This window comes from Somniosus microcephalus, chromosome 12, assembly GCF_052327205.1.
Source record: "Somniosus microcephalus isolate GS21.2 chromosome 12, FLI_Smic_1.0, whole genome shotgun sequence".
NCBI classification, from domain to species: domain Eukaryota; kingdom Metazoa; phylum Chordata; class Chondrichthyes; order Squaliformes; family Somniosidae; genus Somniosus; species Somniosus microcephalus.
Window position 1 is genome coordinate 158,990,419 of NC_140998.1, and position 13,479 is coordinate 159,003,897.

At 48.0% G+C, this 13,479-nt stretch overlaps 1 long non-coding RNA gene across 1 annotated transcript in view; it reads left to right on the forward strand.

Annotated features, from left to right (window-relative positions):
• Window positions 1-2,062: 2,062 nt before the first annotated feature.
• LOC147109626 (uncharacterized) overlaps window positions 2,063-13,479 on the forward strand; it is a 36,516-nt gene continuing 25,099 nt past the window's right edge. Inside the window, exon 1 of the long non-coding RNA XR_015080323.1 lies at window positions 2,063-2,366. This is a non-coding gene — a long non-coding RNA (uncharacterized LOC147109626). The remainder of the gene's footprint in view (window positions 2,367-13,479) is intronic.

Sequence of the window (13,479 nt, forward strand, 5' to 3'; positions counted from 1 at the left end):
TTTATAGCCCCGCTGCTGCCGCTGAAATTCCCGCCGACGCTCTGAGGCCTACCTGGTCTCTTGGAGCCTTTTATAGCCCCGCTGCCGCCGCTGAAATTCCCGCCGACGCTCTGAGGCCTACCTGGTCTCTTGGAGCCTTTTATAGCCCCGCTGCTGCCGCTGAAATTCCCGCCGACGCTCTGAGGCCTACCTGGTCTCTTGGAGCCTTTTATAGCCCCGCTGCCGCCGCTGAAATTCCCGCCGACGCTCTGAGGCCTACCTGGTCTCTTGGAGCCTTTTATAGCCCCGCTGCCGCCGCTGAAATTCCCGCCGATGCTCTGAGGCCTACCTGGTCTCTGTAACGATCAATAACATGTCATTGTATAGTGGACACTAGGTGGAGCCGTAGAACTGTGTAGAGCTTTATGTATAAGACTACACTACCCAGCTGTATAGATATTAAGACTACATTACCCATGAGGCACTAGGCTACCCACAAGGCAACAGTCAAGATGGAAGCCTCTACAGATACTGTACCTAGTCCACATGTGCTCAATAAAGTGTCTAGCAGAAGCTAGCTGTGTTCATAATAAGAACGTCTATTTATTAATGAACATAAGAGTCTCTGGGAGCCTTTTATAGCTTCGCTGCTGCCGCTGAAATTTGAAGAATGAGAGGTGATCTCATTGAAACATACAACATTCTTACAGGGCTTGATAGGGTAGATGCAGGATGTTTCCCCTGGCTGGGGAGTCTAGAACCAGGGGTCACAGTCTCAGAATAAGGGGTCGGCCATTTAGGACTGAGATGAGGAGAAATTTCTTCACTCAGAGGGTGGTGAATCTTTGGAATTCTCTATCCCAGAGGGATGTGGAGGCTCAGTCGTTGAGTATATTCAAGACCGAGATCGATAGATTTTTGGATATTAAGGGAATCAAGGGATAGTGCAGGAAAGTGGAGTTGAGGTAGAAGATCAGCCATCCAAACCATCGTCAACACCTTCACCGAAGCGTACGAGCATAGGCTTTACACCGAACATCCATAAGACAAAAGTCCTCTACCAACCTGCCCCCGCCACACAATACTGTTCCCCGATTATCAAAATCCATGACGAGGCCTTGGACAACGTGGACCACTTTCCATACCTCGGGAGCCTACTGTCAGCAAGGGCAACCGTCGATGACGAAGTCCAACACCGCCTTCAGTGTGCCAGTGCAGTCTTCTGTCGCCTGAGGAAGAGAGTGTTTGAAGACCAGGACCTCAAACCCAGCACTGAGCTCATGGTCTACAGAGTAGTAGTGATACCCACCCTCCTGTATGCTTCAGAGACATGGACCATGTACAGCAGGCACCTCAAAGCACTGGAGAGGTACCACCAACGCTGCCTCCGCAAGATCCTGCAAATCCATTGGCAGGATAGGCGCACCAACGTCAGTGTTCTCGCTCAGGCCAACATCCGCAGCATCGAAGCTTTTGACCACGCTCGATGGATGCGCCACATCGTCTGATTGCCCAATACGAGACTCCCAAAACAAGTGCTCTACTCTGAGCTCCGACACGGCAAGAGAGCCCCAGGTGGGCAGAGGAAACGCTTCAAGGACACCCTCAAAGCCTCCTTGAAAAAGTGCAACACCCCCACCGACACCTGGGAATCCCTGGCCCAAGACCGCACAAAGTGGAGGAGAAGCATCCGGGAAGGCGCCGAACACCTCGAGTCTCTTCGCCGGGAGCAAGCAGAAGCCAAGCCCAAACAGCGGAAGGAGTGCACGTCAACCGAAGCACCCCAACCACCATCTGCCCCACCTGTGACAGAGACTGTAGGTCCCGCATTGGATTCATCAGTCACCTGAGAACTCATATTTAGTGTGGAAGCAAGTCATGCTCGGTTCCGAGGGACTGCCTAAGAAGAAGTATTGAATGGCGGAGCAGGCTCGAAGGGCCAAATGGCCTACTCCTATTTCTTATGTTCTTAGCTCATTTGCACTTTGTGGGAGACTGATTTGCCGAATTTGCTGAGACAATAATAACGATGTGTGAAAGGTGACGTTATCAATGCAACTTCATTCGTTTCTCCAAACCTCCTTTAGGCGGGCGCGAGAAGGCAACTCATCCAACTGGGCGCGTGCTTGCTCACGTGGGGTGCGCGCACGTTCCTGCTGACGTTGCACGCGCTTGCGCCATGATGTCATCGCGAAGTGGCGGGCGTTTTGGAAAACAACGCAAGAGCAACGGACAGCCGCCTGGCGAAACTGTCGGGAGTCTCGGTCAGGGCCCGGGGAAACTGTCGGGAGTCTCGGTCAGGGCCCGGGGAAACTGTCGGGAGTCTCGGTCAGGGCCCGGGGAAACTGTCGGGAGTCAGGATCAGGGCTCCAGCCCTTTATTCTGAGGTAAATAAGTCAGTAAATAACCTTTAGGCGGTTGGGCTGGGCTGGGCGGCGGTGGCCCCGAGGCTGCTGAAGCTCAGACCGGGGCCCCCGCGTTGAATGGTGATAATCGCGGGGCCCGTCGCTCCCAGTAGTTGATTTAATGTGTTTGAAGACCCTGCCCCTGGCCGCCAGTCCCCGGGCCAGCCTGCACTCGGTGGCTACCTCTTGGAGCTGCTCGCTCTTTGGGGCGGGGCGGGGGAGATGTGAGGAAAAACTTGACTTGTTTATGCAGCGAGTGGTGAGGACCTGGAACTCGCTGCCGACGGAAGTGGTGGAGGCAGAAACACTCAATGTTTTCAAGGGGAGACTGGATAGACACTTGAGGGAAATAAACTTGCAGGACTCCGGGGATAGAGCAGGGGAATGGGACTGACTGGATTGCTCCATAGAGAGCCGGCACAGACTCGATGGGCCGTTATGACTTCCTGTAACCGGCCCAAGTTCCCCGAGCTGGCCTGAGAATCATAGAAATTTACAGCACGAAAGGAGACCATTCGGCCCATCGTGTCCGCACCTATCGACAAAGAGCTATCCAGCCTAATTCGACCTGCCAGCTCTTGGTCCGTATCCTTGTAGACCAGGGCACCTCAAGTGCACATCCAAGTTGTTTTCAAATGTGGTGAGAGTTTCTGCCTCTACCACCCTTTCAAGCAGTGAATTCCAGTCTGCCATCACCCTCTGGGTGAAAACATTTCCCCTCAAATCCCCTCTAAACCTCTGACCATTTACTTTAAATCTATGCCCCCTGGTTGTTGACCCCTCTGCCAAGGGAAACAGTTCCTTCCTATCCACTCTAGCTAGGTCTCAATTTTATACACCTCAATTAGGTCTCCCCTCAGCCTCCTCTGTTCCAAAGAAAACAACCCCAGCCTCTCCAATCTTTCCTCATAGCTAAAATTCCCCAGCCCAGGCAACATCCTCGTAAATCTCTTCTGTACCCTCTAGCGCAATCACATCGTTCCTGAAATGTGGTGACCAGAACTGCATGCAGTTCAAGCATAACCTCCCATCTCTTATATTCGATGCCCCGGCTAATAAAGGCAAGTATCCCGTATGCTTTCCATCTGCCTTCTTAACCACCTTATCTACCTGTCCTGCTACCTTCAAGAATCTGTGGACATGCACTGCAAGGTCCCTCTGATCTTCTGCACTTCTCAGTGTCCTACCATTTACTGTGTATTCCCTTGCCTTGTTAGCCCTCCCCAAATGCATTACCTCACACTTCTCCAGATTGAATTCCATTTGCCACTGTTCTGCCCACCTGACCAGTCCATTGATACTTTCCTGCAGCCTGTAGCTTTCTTCTTCATTATCAACCACACGGTCAATTTTTGAATCATCTGCAAACTTCTTAATCATACTTCCTACATTCAAGTCCAAATCATTGATATATACCACAAAAAGCAAAGGACCCAGTACTGAGCCCTGAGGAACCCCACTGGAAATAGCCTTCCAGTCAGAAAAATACCCTTTGACCATTACCCTTTTTTTCCTGCCCTTTGTTTCCTGCCTCTGAGCCAATTTTGGATCCAAGTTGCCACTTTGCCTTGGATCCCATGGGCTTTTACTTTCATGACCAGTCTGCCATGGAGGACCTTATCAAAAGCCTTGCTAAAATCCATATAGACTACATCAAATGCACTACCTTTCATCAACCCTTCTTGTTACCTTAAAAAATTCGAGTAACAAATCCATGCTGACTGTCCCTGATTAATCCGTGTCTTTCTAAATGAAGATTTGGATGGATAAGGCAGTCAGTAGCTGAGCCCCGTTCCCTCCCCACCCACCCTGCAGCCCAGAAAAATCCCAGGCCTCATCTTGATATGATATGATTGGGATTATGGAAACATGGCTTCAGGGTGGGAACTCAACATCCAGGGGTATTCAATATTCAGCAAAGACAGGCAAAAAGGAAAAGGAGGTGGGGTAGCATTGCTGGTTAAAGAGGAGATTAACACAATTGTAAGGAAGGATATTAGCTCTGATGATTGATGAATCTGTATGGGTAGAGCTGAGAAATACCAAGGGACAGAAAATGTTAGTGGCAGTTGTATACAGACCCCCAAACAGTAATGCGGAGGTTGGGGATGGCATTAAATAGAGACGCGTGCAATAAAGGCATAGCAGTTATCATGGGTGACTTTAATCTACATATAGATTGGGCTAACCAAATTAGTAACAATACTGTGGAGGAAGAATTCCTGGATTGTATACGGAATGGTTTCCTGGACCAATATGTTGAGGAACCAACTAGAGATCAGGCCATCTTAGACTGGGTATTATGTAATGAGAAATGAATAATTAGCAATTTTGTTGTGCGAGGCCCCTTGGGGCGGAGCGATCATAATATGATAGAATTCTTCATTAGGATGGAGAATGAAATATTTGACTCGGAGACTAGGGTCCTGAATTTAAATAAAGGAAACTACGATGGTATGAGGCGCGAGTTGGGTAGGATTGATTGGGGAATGTTACTCAAAGGGTTGATGGTGGATAGGCAATGGCAAACATTTAAAGATCGCATGGATGAACTACAGAATTTGTTCATCCCTGTTTGGCATAAAAACAAAACAAAAAAGGTGAATCAACCGTGGCTAACAAGGGAAATTAGGAATAGCATAAGATCCAAGGAGAGGACATAAATTGGCCAGAAAAAGCAGCAAACCTGAGTATTGGGAGCAGTTTAGGATTCAACAAAGGAGGACAAAGGGATTAATTAAGAGGGGGAAAATAGAGTATGAGAGTAAGCTTGTAGGGAACATAAAAACTGACTGTAAAAGCTTCTATAGATATGTGAAGAGAAAAAGATTGGTGAAGTCAAGCGTAGGTTCCTTGCAGTCAGAATCAGGGGAATTTATAATGGGGAACAAAGAAATGGCAGACCAATTAAATACATACTTTGGTTCTGTCTTCACAAAGGAGGACACAAATAACCTCCCAGAGATGTTGGGGAACATAGGGTCTAATGAGAGGGAGGAACTGAAAGAAATCAGTATTTGTAGGGAAATGGAGTTGGGGAAATTGATGGGATTGAAGGCCGATAAATCCCCAGGGCCTGATAATCTACATCCTAGGGTACTTAAGGAAGTGGCCCTAGAAATAGTAGATGCATTGCTGGTCATCTTCCAAAATTGTATAGACTCTGGAACAGTTCCCATGTATTCGAGGGTAGCTAATGTTACCCCACTGTTCAAAAAATGTGGTAGAGAGAAAAATGGGGAATTATAGACCAGTAAGCCTGACATCGGTAGTGGGGAAAATGCTAGAGTCCATTATAAAAGATGTAATAGCAGAGCACTTGGAAAACAGTGACAGGATCGGACAAAGTCAACATGGATTTACAAAAGGTAAATCGTGCTTGACTAATCTATTGGAATTTTTTGAGGATGTAACTGGTAAAATAGATAAGGGAGAACCAGTGGATGTGGTGTATTTGGAAGGCTTTCGATAAGGTCCCGCATAAGATATTAGCATGTAAAGTTAAGGCACATGGGATTGGGGGTAAGGTACTGTCTTGGATAGAGAACTGGTTGGCAGACAGAAAGCAAAGAGTTGGAATAAACGGATCTTTTTCCGAGTAGCAGGCAGTGACTAGTGGGGTACCGCAGGGATCGGTGCTAGGACCCCAGCTATTCATCATAATATATATTAATGATCTAGACGAGGGAACTAGATGTAATATCTCCAAGTTTGCAGACGACACAAAGCTGGGTGGGCGTGTGTGCTGTGAGGAGGATGCCGAGAAGCTCCAGTATGATTTGGACAGGTTGGGTGATTGGGCAGATGCATGGCAGATGCAGTATAATGTGGATAAGTGCGAGGTTATCCACTTTGGTGGCAAAAACAGGAAGGCAGATTATTATCTGAATGGCAATAGATTGGGAGAAGGGGAAGTGCAACGAGACCTGGGTGTCCTTGTGCACCAGTCGCTGAAGGTAAGCATGCAGGTGCAGCAGACGGTTAAGAAGGCAAATGGTATGTTGGCCTTCATAGCGAGAGGATTCGAGTACAGGAGCAAGGATGTCTTGCTGCAGTGTACAGGGCCTTGGTGAGACCACACCTTGAGTATTGTGTGCAGTTTTGGTCACCTTATCTGAGGAAGGATGTTCTTGCCATGGAGGGAGTGCAGCGAAGATGCACCAGACTGATACCTGGGATGGCAGGAATGACGTATGAGGAGAGATTGAGCCGATTGGGCTTATACTCGCTGGAGTTTAGAAGAATGAGAGGGGATCTCATTGATACTTATAAAAATCTGACAGGACTGGACAGACTGGATGCAGGAAGGATGTTCCCGATGGCCGGGGAGCCAAGAACCAGGGGTCACAGTCTAAGGATAAGGGGTAGGCCATTTACGACAGAGATGAGGAGGAATTTGTTCACCCAGAGAGTGGTGAGCCTGTGGAATTCTCTACCACAGAAGGCAGTTGAGGCCAATTCATTAAATATATTCAAGAAGGAGTTAGATATATTTCTTGGGGCTAAAGGGATCAAGGGCTATGGGGAGAAGGCAGGGACAGGGTACTGAACTTGGATGATCAGCCATGATCTCATTGAATGGTGGAGCAGGCTCGAGGGGCCGAATGGCCTACTTCTGCTCCTATCTTCTATGTTTGCCCTGTGCTGAGTTAACAATCAAGGTGGTGATTTCCGAGCCCAAGGATTTAGGGAGGGGGAAAGGATTGGCCGAGAGGCCCTCATCCAACTGAAAGTGTCTGGCTTTGCATGCTGCCATGGTCAGGCTTAGGCTTGGCTGCGTTGCCTGCTGTGGCTGAATAACCTCCATGAAGATGGCTGCTTGGGTGAGGTACTGGAGGGTGACTGTCCTCTGACTGCACTTCTCCAGAAAGGTGTCAGTGTTGAAAAAATGGGCAGTGATGAACACATGCACAGGGGGGGGTGAAATCAAGGTGTTTTGACCTAAAATACAAACTTACTTTTTCTTTCGATGCTGGTGGACTTGCTGGGTGTTTCCAGTGTTTACCATTTCTTTTAAATCGCTCCTTATTGTCTGTTTTCATGCAAAACAAGGATGTCAAACTCAATTTCCATGGTGGGCCTGATGTGACATCCTGGCACTTGCCATAGCCCACTTTCAGCAAAAGTTATTTGGACACACTGGAGTAGAAATTAGTATGTGTTTGCCAGTTCTTTGGGTGTAGAACAAGCCAAATTCTGTCTGCAAGGTCCTGCACTTCGTCTCTGCTGCCGTATTGGTCCTCACTGATTTTAGACATTGCTGGCGGCTGCCTGAAATCAAGGTTTGATTAATTTAAATATGCAAAGAAGGCTCCTGTCCCTATTTCCGTACCCTTCCATAAAATGTGTGGTAAAGCTAGATGGAACAGGTGCCGTGCAAGCTCCAACTAGTTTTTCCAATTTGCCAGTGGCCCAACGGGCAGTCCTTGAAGGGATCACTAATGTTATTGTGTTTGACAACTTTGGTGTTGTGTTTGATCCCATAATGACCTTCTGACAGCATATCCACTCCATCACCAAGACTGCCTACTTCCGTCTTTGTAACATCGCCCGATTCTGTTCCTGCCTCAGCTCATCTGCTGCTGAAACCCTCATCTATGCCTTTGTTACCCTTGACTTGACTATTCTACTGCTCTCCTGGCCGGCCTCCCATCTTCCACCCTACATAAACTTGTGCTCATCCAAAACTCTGCTGTCTGTATCTTAACTTGTGTCAAGTCTCGTTCACCCATCACCCCTGTGCTTGCTGATCTACATTGGCTCCCTGTCCAACAACGCCTCAATTAAAAAAATCTTCATCCTTGTTTTCAAATTGCTCCATGGCCTCCCCTCCTCCCAGCCCTCCAAGCTTAGCAATCACTGCGCCCCTCCAATTCTGGCCTCTTGTGCATCAACTGCCTTGGCCCTAGATGCTCAAGAGATAGAATCAGAGCAGTGCAGATATCTTGGAGGTTTGTGGGGCTGGAGGAAATTAGAGATAGGGAGGGGTGTGGCCATCGTGATTTGAAAACAAGTATGAGAATTTTAAAATCGAGGCGTTGCTTAACTGGGAGTCAGTGTAGGTCAGCGAGCATGGGTGATAGATGAATGGGACTTGGTGCAAGTTAGGATACCGGCAGCAGAATAGCTAAGTCTAGAGGTACCAAAAGCATGGATGAGGGTTTCAATAGCAGGTGAGCTGAGGCAGGGGTGGAGTCGAGCGATGGGCCAGAGATGGAAATAGGCGGCCTTGGTGATGGTGCGGCTATGTGGTTGGAAGCTCATCTCGGGGTCATATATGACAACAAGGTTGCAAACAGTCTGGTTCAGCCTCAGGCAATGGCCAGGGAGAGGGATGGAGTCGGTGTCCAGGGAAAGGAGTTTGTAGCGGGGACCGAAGACAATGACTTTGGTCTTCCCAATATTTAGTAGGAGGAAATTTCTGCTCATCCAGGACTGAATGACGAGTAACCTGACAATTTAGAGACAGTGGAGGGGTCAAGAGAAGGGATGGTGAGGTAGAGCTGTGTGTCATCATGGTACATGCAAAAACTGACGCTGTGTTTTCAGATGATGTCGCCGAGGGGCAGCATGTAGATAAGAAACCTCCCCAATGTTCCTCAATATGAGAGTCAGTGCTTTATGAATCTCTGCTAAATTTCTGTTGGTAAACTTGAGTAAATTTTGTCTTTTTTCTCTCTAAGTTAGGGCAGTGGATTAAACGAAGAAGTTTAGTTAGTAGTCTAATAAATAGAGGCATGGCAGGGCACTTCAGTCCCGTCGAATTCACATACTGTGCCATGTGGGAAGTTAAGGGTGCTTCCTGTGTCCTGGACAACCACATGTGCAGGAAGTGTCGTCCGCTGGAGGAGCTCGAACTCTGGGTTTCAGAGCTTGAGCAATGGCTGACGTCACTTCAGTGCATCTGCGAGTCTGAAAGCTACGTGGATAAAATGTTTCAGGAGGTGGTTACCCCACAGTTTAAGAGTTTGCAGCCAGAGAGGGAATGTGTGAATGCCGGACAGGCAAGGAGGACCAGGCAGGTAGTGCAGGAGTCCCCTGAGTGCATCTTGCTCCCTAACCGGCTGAATACTGGTGAGGGCGATGGTTCTTCTGGGCAGTACAGCCAGAGCCAAGTCCACGGTACCATGGGTGGCTCAGCTGTACAGAGTGGGGGGGGGGGAGGAGGAAGGTCAGAAAAGCAATAGTGATAGGGGATTCAATAGTTGGGGAAACGGGCAGGTGTTTCGGTGGCCGCAGACGTGACTGCAGGATGTTATGTTGCCTCCCTGGTGCCAGGGTCAAGGATGCCACTGAACGGCTGCAGGACTCTGAAGGGGGAGGGTGAACAGCCAGAGATCGTGGTCCATATCGGTACCAATGACATAGCTAAAAAGATGGATATGGGGTCCTGCAGGCAGATTTTGGGGAGCTAGGAAAGCGATTAATAAGCAGGGCCTCAAAGGTAGTAATCTCTGGATTACTCCCGGTGCCATGCGCTAGGGAGTACAGAAATAGGAGGATAGAGATGATGAATGCGTGGCTGGAGAAATGGTGCAGGAGGGAGGGCTTTAGATTCTTGATGCATTGGATCCAGTTCTGGGGAAGGTGGGACCTGTACAGGCCGGATGGGTTGCAACTCAACGGGGCCAGGACCAATATTCTTGCGGTGGGGTGGGGTGGTGGTGGTTTGCTAGTGTTGTTGGGGAGGGTTTAAACTAGCCTGGCAGGGGGATGGGAACCTGAGCATAAATTCAGAAGCAAAACTGGAAATGAAAGGCAGAAACTTAGTAAGTGAGTTTGGAAGGCAGAGGAAACAAAGGCTAGAAAATAGACAACAAAGGAGTTTGGCAGTGCTTAATAATAATGGTATATATTTCAATGCAAGGAGTCTAGTGAATAAGGCAGATGAGCTGAGGGCATAAATAGACACGTAACTATTACTGAAACATGGCTGAATGAAGGGCAAGAATGGCACCTCAACATTCCTGGATTTCAGACGAGATAGAGAGGGGGATATAAAAAAGGAGGGGTTGCAATATTGGTTAAACAAGCAATTGCATTTATATAGCGCCTTTCACGACCACTGGATGTCTCAAAGCGCTTTACAGCCAATGAAGTACTTTTGAAGTGGAGTCACTGTTGCAATTTCGGAAACGCGGCAGCCAATTTGCACGCAGCAAGGTCCTACAAACAGCAATGTGATAATGATCAGATAATCTTTTTATTATGTTGGTTGAGGGATAAATATTGGCCAGGACACCGGGGATAACTCCCCTGCTGTTGTTCGAAATAGTGCCATGGGATCTTTTACATCCACCTGAGAGAGCAGGCGGGGCCTCGGTTTAACGTCTCATCCGAAAGACGGCGCCTCCGATAGTGCAGCACTCCCTCAGCACTGCACTGAAGTGTCAACTGAGCTTTATGTGCTCAAGTTCCTGGAGTGGGACTTGAACCCACAACCTTCTGACTCAGAGGCTACCAACTGAGCCACAGCTGACACTGTGTGTTAGAAGGATCGTCAAATGAGGCCATATGGGTTGAACGGAAGAACAAAAAAGGGGCACTCGCACTGCTGGGAGTGTACTATGGACCCCTAAATAGTCAGAGGGAGATAGAAGAACAAATTTCTGAGAAGTGCAAAAACAATAGGGGATTTCAACTACTCTAATATTAACTGAGATAGAATCAGTATAAAGTTATAGAGGGTGCAGAATTCTTAATGTACTCAGGAGAAATTTTTTAGGTAGTACGTAGCAAGCCCAACAAGAGAGGGGGCCGTTCTGGACTTCGTTTTAGGGAATGAAGCTGGGCAGATGGAAAGGGTATTATTGGGAGAGCATTTTGGTGGTAGTGATCATAATTCAGTTAGATTTAGCTTGGTTATGGAAAATGACAAAGACCAGGAGTATAAGTTCTCAATTGGGAAAAGGCCAATTTTACTAAGCTGAGATGTGATTTAGCAAAAGTGTACCGGAGACAGCTACTTGAAGGTAAATCAGTGTCGGAGCAGTGGGAGGCATTCAAGGAGGAGATGGTGAGGGTTCAGAACAAATCTAGAGCCCCCTGGATGTCAAGGGACATACAGGGTAGGATAAGAGCTAAATATTGTAGAAATCCTAGAGTATAGAAAGTGTAGGGGTGAAATTAAAAAGGAAATTAGGAAAGCAAAGAGAGGGCATGAAAAAATATTGGCAAGTAAAATCAAGGAAATCCCAAAGATGTTTTTAACTACATAAAGAGCAAGAGGATAACTAAAAGAGTAGGGCCTATTAGAGACCAAAAAGGTAACTGTGTTGAGGTGGAAGACATTGGTATGGTTCTTAATGAATACTTTGCGTTTGTCTTCACAAAAGAGAGGGACGATGCAGTCATTGTAGTTGAGGAGGAGTGTGAAATATTAGATGAGAGGAACATAGTGAGAGAGAAAATATTTAGCATCTTTGAAAGTAGATAAGTCGCCAGGCCCGGATGAAATGTATCCCAGGCTGTTGAGATGCAAGGGAGGAAATAGTAGAGACACTGGCCATCATTTTCCAATCCTCTCTGGCTACAGGTGTGGTACTGGAGGACTAATGTACTGTTGTTTAACTAGGGAGAAAGGGATTGTAATGAAATCTGTTTGTCTTGATCCTGTATTTCCTGTACTCATGTATATTACCCTCCCCCACACTGTGTATAGTTTCACTTCCTCTTTCCTGACTAACCTGGAAGGTTCCAGGTCTTGGCTCTTGGCTCCGCCCCTGACTTCTCTTACATAAAGATCCCCGGATCTGTATGACTCATTCCTGTGAGCCAGTCGGTGTGTTGAGATGTAGCTCTGATCTTAGTGATTAAAAGCCAACTTGTTTAAGCCTATAACTTCTAGTTTTGTGGTTATTGAAGGCACATCAATTTTAATCACTAAAGAATACTAGGATGGATCGACTCCTAAAATCAGAGCGTCTGGACTTGGATCCACATTCTGCTGAAGCATCAAATCAATTTGGACACTGGCTCAAATGCTTCGAACTCTTCGCGAGGGCCTCATCCACTAGCGAGGTAGATAAACTGAGTCTGCTGACTACTCGTGTTAGTCATCGGATTTATTCGTTCATCTGGGACGCCACCTCTTACATGGAGGCCATCACTATCCTGAAGGCCCAATACCAGAGGCCGGTAAACGAAGTGTACGCCAGACATCTGCTGGCTACACGCAGGCAGCGACCTGAGGAATCAATGGACGATTTCTTACAGGGCCTATAGGACTTGGTCCGGGACTGTAACTGCAAGGCCGTGACGGCCAACGTGTACTCTGACGAATTGGTCCGCGATTCCTTCATCACGGGCCTCAAATCGAATTATATCCGGCAGAGACTGCTGGAGAAGGAGGTCCTGGACTTAAAAAAGGCAGTGGCCACAGCGCGATCGCTGGACGTGGCCCAGAAAAACTCTGACTCTTATTCTTCCGGCCATGCGGCCCTCACCGCCTCGTGCGCGCCGAGCGGGCCGCCATCTTGGAATCAGCCATCTTCCCCATCCAGGTCTCAGACCAGCTCTACACCACCGGAGTCCCCACACAGAAGTTCACCCAGGAGTCCTACTACAGCGGCAATGTCTCGAGGCCCGAAATGCTACTTCTGCGGCCAGGCCAAGCACCCCAGACAACGATGCCCAGCGAAGGACGCTACATGCTTCAAATGTAAGAAAAAGGGGCATTTTAGCAAAGTCTGCAGGGGGAATCCGATTTCCAACTCCGTCACCGCCTCGTGCGGGCCGCCATCTTGGGATCCGCCATCTTTTCCCGACTCAACGGCCGCCCAGGGCCCAACAGTGGCTTCGATCACGGTGGATCAATCCAGGCCACACCCGTTGACAAAATCCATGATGGACATACAGGTAAACGGGAATTTAACGAAATGTTTAATTGACTGTGGGAGTACCGAGAGTTTTATCCACCCTAGCCTGGTACGGCGGCACTCATTAACGATAACCCCTACACGGAGCAGAATTGCTATGGCTGCTAAGCCCCACACTTTGGACATTTTGGGCTACTGTGTGGTAACACTGACTGTAAAAGGCACGGACTACAAAGATTTTAAACTCCTCGTGATGCCAGAACTCTGTGTTAATGCAA